This window comes from Salarias fasciatus, chromosome 6, assembly GCF_902148845.1.
Source record: "Salarias fasciatus chromosome 6, fSalaFa1.1, whole genome shotgun sequence".
NCBI classification, from domain to species: domain Eukaryota; kingdom Metazoa; phylum Chordata; class Actinopteri; order Blenniiformes; family Blenniidae; genus Salarias; species Salarias fasciatus.
This window is the reverse complement of record NC_043750.1, coordinates 10834593-10841908: the sequence shown is the minus strand read 5'-3', so window position 1 is coordinate 10841908 and position 7316 is coordinate 10834593. Positions and strand designations below refer to the sequence as shown.

General features: G+C 46.1%; 1 pseudogene; it reads left to right on the top strand.

The window, feature by feature from the left end:
* The first annotated feature begins 1630 nt into the window (after positions 1-1630).
* LOC115389704 (voltage-dependent T-type calcium channel subunit alpha-1G-like) overlaps positions 1631-7316 on the top strand; it is a 51734-nt pseudogene continuing 46048 nt past the window's right edge.

Here is a 7316-nt window from a genome sequence, read left to right as displayed (position 1 = left end):
AAGATGGAAAACGAAACAAAAAACAATAGAAAACAACAATAGACAACTCATGAGACCATTATTTGTGATTCTCCACTCATTAAGCAAAGAAACCTCAACAAATTATTGGTTTCACAAGCCAGAAATAGATAATCTGAAAGTGCTGCATGTTATGTAAAGTTCTGCAAAGAAGAGAACATATATGGTGCTAATCTGCACCCTGACAGATTCTACATTCTACATTCACTTCATACACATTAGAGGGATTTTTCTCAACTCTTTATGTTGCTTTAAAAGCTCCAGTTTCCATTATGATTTGATCATATCCATTGCACAACTCAGCGATGAAACCCCTTCCACCAGTGAAATATCTACAAGATGTAAAATCATAATAGATTCAAAACTTTGAAAGAGGTTATTCTGAAGGCCTGTCCCTCCTAATTAGGATCTGATGGCTCTGCAGTGAACTTGTGCTGAAGTAAAGCCCCCCCCCCCCTCCTTCCACCGCCATTATGGAAATCCCGTCCGGTGGCCTGGAGCATCAGTCATTATTAATCCCTTGTCCTCTCAAACCTGACACAGCACAGAAGCTGATTTGAAGGCATTGTGCAGCTCGTGGGGTTTAGTGAGACTGTGGAGCATCATCTCACATATGACAGCGCCCTCCTCCCACACACACACACTCACACACACACAGTCCAGGGTCGCTGGTTGGAGTGGGATGAGGGGATGAGGGGATGAGGGGATGGGGTGTGTACCAGTCACATGCTCCACTCTCTCAGTCACTGTCAAGTTATCCAATATTCAGATTAAGCCTCTCTCTAGCAAGGGCTTTCAGAATAAGACTGCTGGTGGGGAGGACGCTCTCATCACGCTCTCATCACGTTTCTGGTAAATTCACTCACAGTCACCACCACAGCCAGAGGAGATTTCTAATCATGCAGCACTGCATTTAAAAGCATCAACATTAAAACAAAAAACACTACAATGGTTTAGAAAGGATCGAAAAGAATGGATTTAATATGATATTCTTCAATACATGATACATGATAGATTCATTTTACCAGAGGAAAAACTAGGATCATCTATGACTTTAATTGATTCAGAGCGAGTTGAATTTACCGGAATTAAAACGGAATTGTATGTAACCAAAAGATGTGAAACATCTGAAAAAAATCTGTATTTCAAGAGAAACATACGAACAGTCCACAGGCAAATGCAAATATCTTTTAAATTAAATGCATAAGTGTCTATCTCCTGTGATAACATGTGCGCCATGAGTCTTTCTGGATATTTTATGCTTTCCAAAAAAAATAGTGAAACCGTTCTAAATGATGATTTCGGGGGAACTTCCGGGAGCTCTCCGCCTTATTGTGAAGATGAAAGCCTCCCTCCTCGCAGCTGCCTCTCTCCGGCTGGCTTGACGCAGCTCTCCCTCCCCGGTGCGCCTGAACTCCGGTACCTGACACTGCAGAGCGCGTCCGGCGGCTGAGGGGACGCGGACGCGCGGCGGGACTCCTCCGGGCGCCGGTTAACTTTACTTTTCCCGTTTGTCAAAACTTGTGGACCACGTCTCCGCGTCGTTTTCCCCATCTTCTCCCGCCTGCCGCCCTCCCGACTGACGGACTGAGTTTGGATATCGGCAGGGGAGGGGGAGGAGGCGGAGGACCGGCGGGCGGCTCTCGGATGGAGCACCAAGGCTCCACGAGCGCAGGGCGCGCGGTCAACCCGGAGTGAGAGACGCCGGTGGATGGACGCTGCGCCCCGGTGAGAACACCACACAAACTTTTTGGCGTTTTTCATGCCTTTATGTACTTTTTTTTCCCCTCCTGTGTTGTTTCGTCCCGGGCGCTGCGCTGGGTGAAAGCCTCTGGAACAATAGAAAATGTCCAAATTTTTTGACGTCGCTGTGTGTCAATGGCGAGCTGTCCTCCCCACAAAGGTAAAATAATGAAAGAGCCTACTCAGAGGCAGGTAGAAAGTACCTGATTTTTTTCTTTTTTTTTGCTTCAGTGAGTGACTTTTGCCCTGTATAAATGTTATATGCTTTTAAATGTGGAGACTTGTTTGCAGATATTTGAGTCTACAGCTAAATGGGATTGAGGAGACTGTCGGACTGTTCCTTATAACGCAGGGAAATGCTGTAACATCACAAATGTCGCTGCGTGTGAGTGGCTGGCCTTCACAGGGGGATGTGCTGTCTGTAAAAACACAGGTTATGTTTCATTGGGGTCTGCTGTTGGCTCTGGCTTTGTTGAACGTGGGGACACAGTTTGCAAATTTATTGTGATCACTATTTATTTGTGATGACAGCAGAGGGTGAATGCACGTCCAGTTCATGGGTTTTAAAGGTTTTACAGGGGTGTTGTGGTGGTGGGTGCTTGAGATTCTCAGGGATGGGTGAATTCACGCACCGCCTGGCTCTTTAGCAAAGGAGCCTCATAATGAGGTCTGAAACTGTTTTGAAAGGACTCGTCAGCAGGTTTTCAACTGTGCAGAAGAATGATTTTCTTTTTTTCAGTCCTGAATTGATGTCTGCCCAACGAGCCACTATTGAATCACAACAACAGAAAAAAAGGCTCGAAACTGTGCAGCCCTGGACGCCTCAAACAGCCCAGGCTGCGTGCCCATAATGAATTCACAGGGAAGAAGGACAGTGGCAGATTCAATCTCATTATTTTCATGAAACGCACACAGATACACTCCTCTCGAAGCGGTGAGCCCGTGTGCCAGCTCTCCTGTCGTCCTGTCACTGTGTAGCTGGAGTATATGTGCCTGCACGGACTCGGGCTTGGACCAGACTTCTATCGTCAGGATTTCTCTTTAAGCCGTCCAGATAATTCTGCTCTTGCCCCAACTTGATAACAGTTTTGGTGGCACTGGAATACATTTGCCAGCATCTCAGGGGGATCAATAAGCAGTGGAATGAGCACAGGATGGACCGGTGAGCAGCCTTTGCTGTGTACTCGTGGCAACATGGACTGCATCACATGCTCCGTCTCCCGTCTTTTCCTGGCAAAAAGTCCCCGGCATGCTGTCCAGTGAAGCTAAAAAATATGATGGAATTGGAGAATGAAAACAAGCAAACGTAAAGCCAAGAAAAAGATCTCCTCTCTGTGATCACATGCCTAAATTTAACTAAGATTACCATTCAGTTTGACACTTCTCATACAATATTCTAATGCTCCAACAAATTCTGCTCAGTACTTATAAAAATGAGCCGCAGGCAGCTGCAGCTTGACGATGTCACTGCTTTTCAGAAGATTTTATCTTAAAGTGGAGAAAATATAACTCGGGGAGTTAAGAAACATTAATTATCCTAAGTGAAACGTTTTTGAAATGGCAAAAGAAATGAAATAACTGACAGTATCAGTGCCAAACACCATGCTTTATTTTTTCCATAATGCAACAAGAGCTCGCCCTCTGAGCTCCTTTATCTCTGTATGTCCAGATTGTTTAAAGCCAGTCTGGATTAAAAACATCAACAGTAATGGCCTGTTGTCATCACAGAACGGTCGGGATGTGGGATTAATACGAGGACGTCTAAGTGCTTCCGGTTGCCGGCACTGATCCTGTGTTTGCACCTTCGCACATGTCTGTTCAGACTCTGTTTAGATTTTTTGCAGATTTATGCTTCCTGCACAGAATGGCAAGCTCACTGTGATTCTTTCAATCTTTTTTTTTTCCCCCTCCAACTTTGCTTATTATTACACAGAGAGACAGAAAAAGACTTGTTTTTGGTGCTTCTTTGTGTGTGTGAACAGGTTTCCAGGCTCTCACAGCCACAGTGTGCTTCCAGTTTGTTTTGGGAGCTGCGGCATCAGTCACAAGACAAACCAGCGGAAACACGCCCAGTTACACATACATACACACATGCATATATTCATACATACACACATAAATATGCATCCACATTTTCCCGTGTCCTGAACGGTCTGACATTGCCCCCCCACCCCCGCCCGTGCCCTCTTTTAGGTTCGGGCTGTTCACAGCACGGCCATGACGGGCAACCAGGATCCAGACCTGCATGAGCAGCACAGAGGACCAGCGCAGGAGGAGGACGATGAGGAGGAGGAGGGGGAGAAGGTGCATGTGTCAGTTGAGGCAGAGGCGAGGGAGCGGGAAGGGGAGGAAGAAGAGGAGGAGGAGGAGGAGGAGGACGAGGACGAGGAGAAGGAAGAGCTGCCATACCCCACTCTGGCCCCCGTGGTTCTCTTGGCTCTGACCCAAACCAGCCCACCCCGCTCCTGGTGCCTTCGAGCCGTCTGCCACCCATATCCTTCACTGCTGCGAGTACACCTGGAGTCCTGTGAACATGTGTGCGTGCACGAGTGCATTTCTGTTGATAACGGGACAGGGACTGTGGATGTTTGCATTTCAGCTCTGCAGTTTCTCAGAGCTGTTATACACACAAGGCACAAAGCGCCTATATGTTTACTTAACATTTAAACACAGGACAGTACTGTACATGTCTCTGTTTCTGTGTGTGTGTGTCTGGTATGTGTGTGTGCATGGGTATGTACGTTTGGGGGACCTCAGGTATTTCCTTGGACCCATTAGCTGTGGGAAAAGATGGCTAACATTCCTCCTGATTGGAGGTTTCCATAGTGACGAGCCCTAATGAATCTCCCGGGCTGCCGTCGCCTGTCAGTTGCATTGTTACTGGCCTCCATTTATACCGCAGGAGTCACAAATAGTAAAGCCTCACGTCACCTCCCAAACCTCACTGTGCTTCTGTCTTCATCGACTCACCTCACATTCCCCTCCCCGTCTCTCGCCCGCCGCCTCATCCTCGATCCGGCGCTGCTGTAGACGCGAAGGTGTGAGTGTGTGTGGCTGTGTGTGTGTAGGTGCCCGGCTATCGGTAGTGTTTGAGTAGCTATGAATACTCTGAAGCGTGCATAAACGTCAGCAACACCTCAGGGATTTTGTTGAGGCTCTCCAAATCGAATTTTTTCCACAGCTTATGACTGGATGTGCGGCCGTCCGTGCGCGCGCGCGTGCGCGTGTGTGTGTCGCCATGCGTTTGTCAGTGCACGTCTGCGGGTATTTGCCACCGTCAGCACTCTGTGTACTCCATAAAATATAAATACATAATTGCTGAATAAATAAAATGAACACCAAGACGAGAAGAAGAATAAAGAAAGTACAGATGCTGTGAGCCGCTCGGCTCTGCATCCTGCTAACGTGGCCACATCCAGGGACGAGGTTAACTCACTGTACCGGCTCTACTGTAGCAGCACGGCTTGTGGCACGGCCATGCTCGTGACTGTTATGGCAACAGAAACACAGTCACAAATTATTGAAATTTCAGTTTACCTTTTACACACTGTGTTGGTTGTGCAGTTGCAGAGCTGCTGTCTCTCCACATGGTGTTTACTTGCTTGGCTGGAAACTCTGGCAAAGCTTTCATTTTCTAAGTTATTATTTCTCTTACCTCCTGTTTACTGGAGGAGAAGTGCCTCATCAATCCACCCTCATGAGAATAGTAGGAATTGTTCTGTGGCTTCCTTCACAGCAGGACATAAACATTGAAGTACTTACCTTTATAGAGATGTCTGCCTGCTGTCAGCTGAGACTTGTTTTTTGCTCTATTTCTTTCAAGTACCTATGAGATCCACATTATAGAGCAATGTTTTCCACTAGCTGATTTAAAAAAAAATCAAATGATTACAAACATAAGTTATTATGCACCTTAAACTCTTATTAAACTCATTCTCAATTAAAGGTACTGTAGGCAGGATTACCTTCGCAAGATGGCGATTTGACCCATCCAAGATGGCGATTTGAAACCCATAGTCGGGGCCGGCAGTGTCACGGCCGCCTGCGCCGGCGGGTTGATTCACCTGTGACCTTTTCACGGCGGGCCTGGGGTCAAAGCCTTTTTTTAAGAACTACAGTAGAAACAGACAGTGTCCTCCGGGGAGTTTTGATGATGTTATGTCCGATGAAGCAGGTAAATATGCAGGCCTGGACTTCCTCGTGTGCGTTCACGAGAAACAGAGCTTTAAGGCGGCGCTCCCTCGACCAATCAGGATAGAGCCTCAGGGGCTTTTCTGATTGGTCAAAGATACCTGGAGCTGTCGAGATTCCTTTTCAGCTCAGAACAGAGACAGATGGAAACGCTGCGCCCTTGCGGTACTGCTATTATGCTACACTCCTAAAGGATTATCAATGGATACTCTAACATTTAATCCAAAGAAAACACAGAAAAATTAGCATTGACTACCAAAATCCTGCCTACAGCACCTTTAATTCTACAAATGTGATCATTTGCAATACTTTCCCATGCCAAACAAGTTCAGATGAACTGAGGAAAATGCTGGATACGTAACCATTGGGAATTGCTTGTAACTCTCTGATCATATGAGTATTTATTGTCGTTTCAGATGAATGATACAATTAAAATCATTCACAAAGTTTGACAGGAGCCCTTTGAAGCAACTTCCAGTTTCAGAAATGATGATGACCTCTGACAATTTAACTAATTTGCCAAAGCAACATAAGGCAGGAATAACTGAGAGAGACAATTAAACCTGCTCAATGAGTTGCTCTCACAAAGAAAGTTTTTATTTTTTATTGCAGCAACTAATAAAGTAACAGTTATTAAAAACAAATAATGAAGAACTAATTGTCAGGACTGGCTGTCAGTGAACAACTGGTGCTTGCCGCTGTCAGCACTCTGTCTGCTCCTTGGAATATAAAAACACAATTTCTGAGTAAAAAAAAAAAAAAAAAAAAAAAACAAGACCGAGAGGGAAAGAAGAATAAAGAAACCACAAATGCTGTGAACTGAGGATCCTCTGTGTCCTGCAGGGCTGTTAACATGGCCGCATCCTTCAATACTGTTCACTCACTGTGTCAGCACTAAGTTACAGGGCACGCTTACTAACTCACATTCACCATCACACACACACACACACACACACACACACACACACACACACACACACACACACACACACCCACCAGCATCTGCACACACGAGCGAGTGACTGCCCTCACACGATCGAGGGAATCTCCCACGGAGAGGCTCTTTAGAGGAATCACCTGGTTGCTTGGCAACAGCGTAGCTCTGCCCCGGCAGCCCGGTTACTTCCGCCTGTAGGATTTGTTTGTTTTCATTCGCCTGTATTTTTTCCTCCTCTTCTTGCGCGTCTTGCGGCGCTTTTACTTTTATTTGGCCGTATATACACAAAGCGCATCATGCATGCATGTGAATATAATTAGTGTGTGATTGCAGACTATAGTCAGTGTGTGTGTGTGTGTGTGTGTGTGTGTGTGTGTGTGTGTGTGTGTGTGTGTGCGTGTGTGTGTGTGTGTGTGTGTGTGTGTGT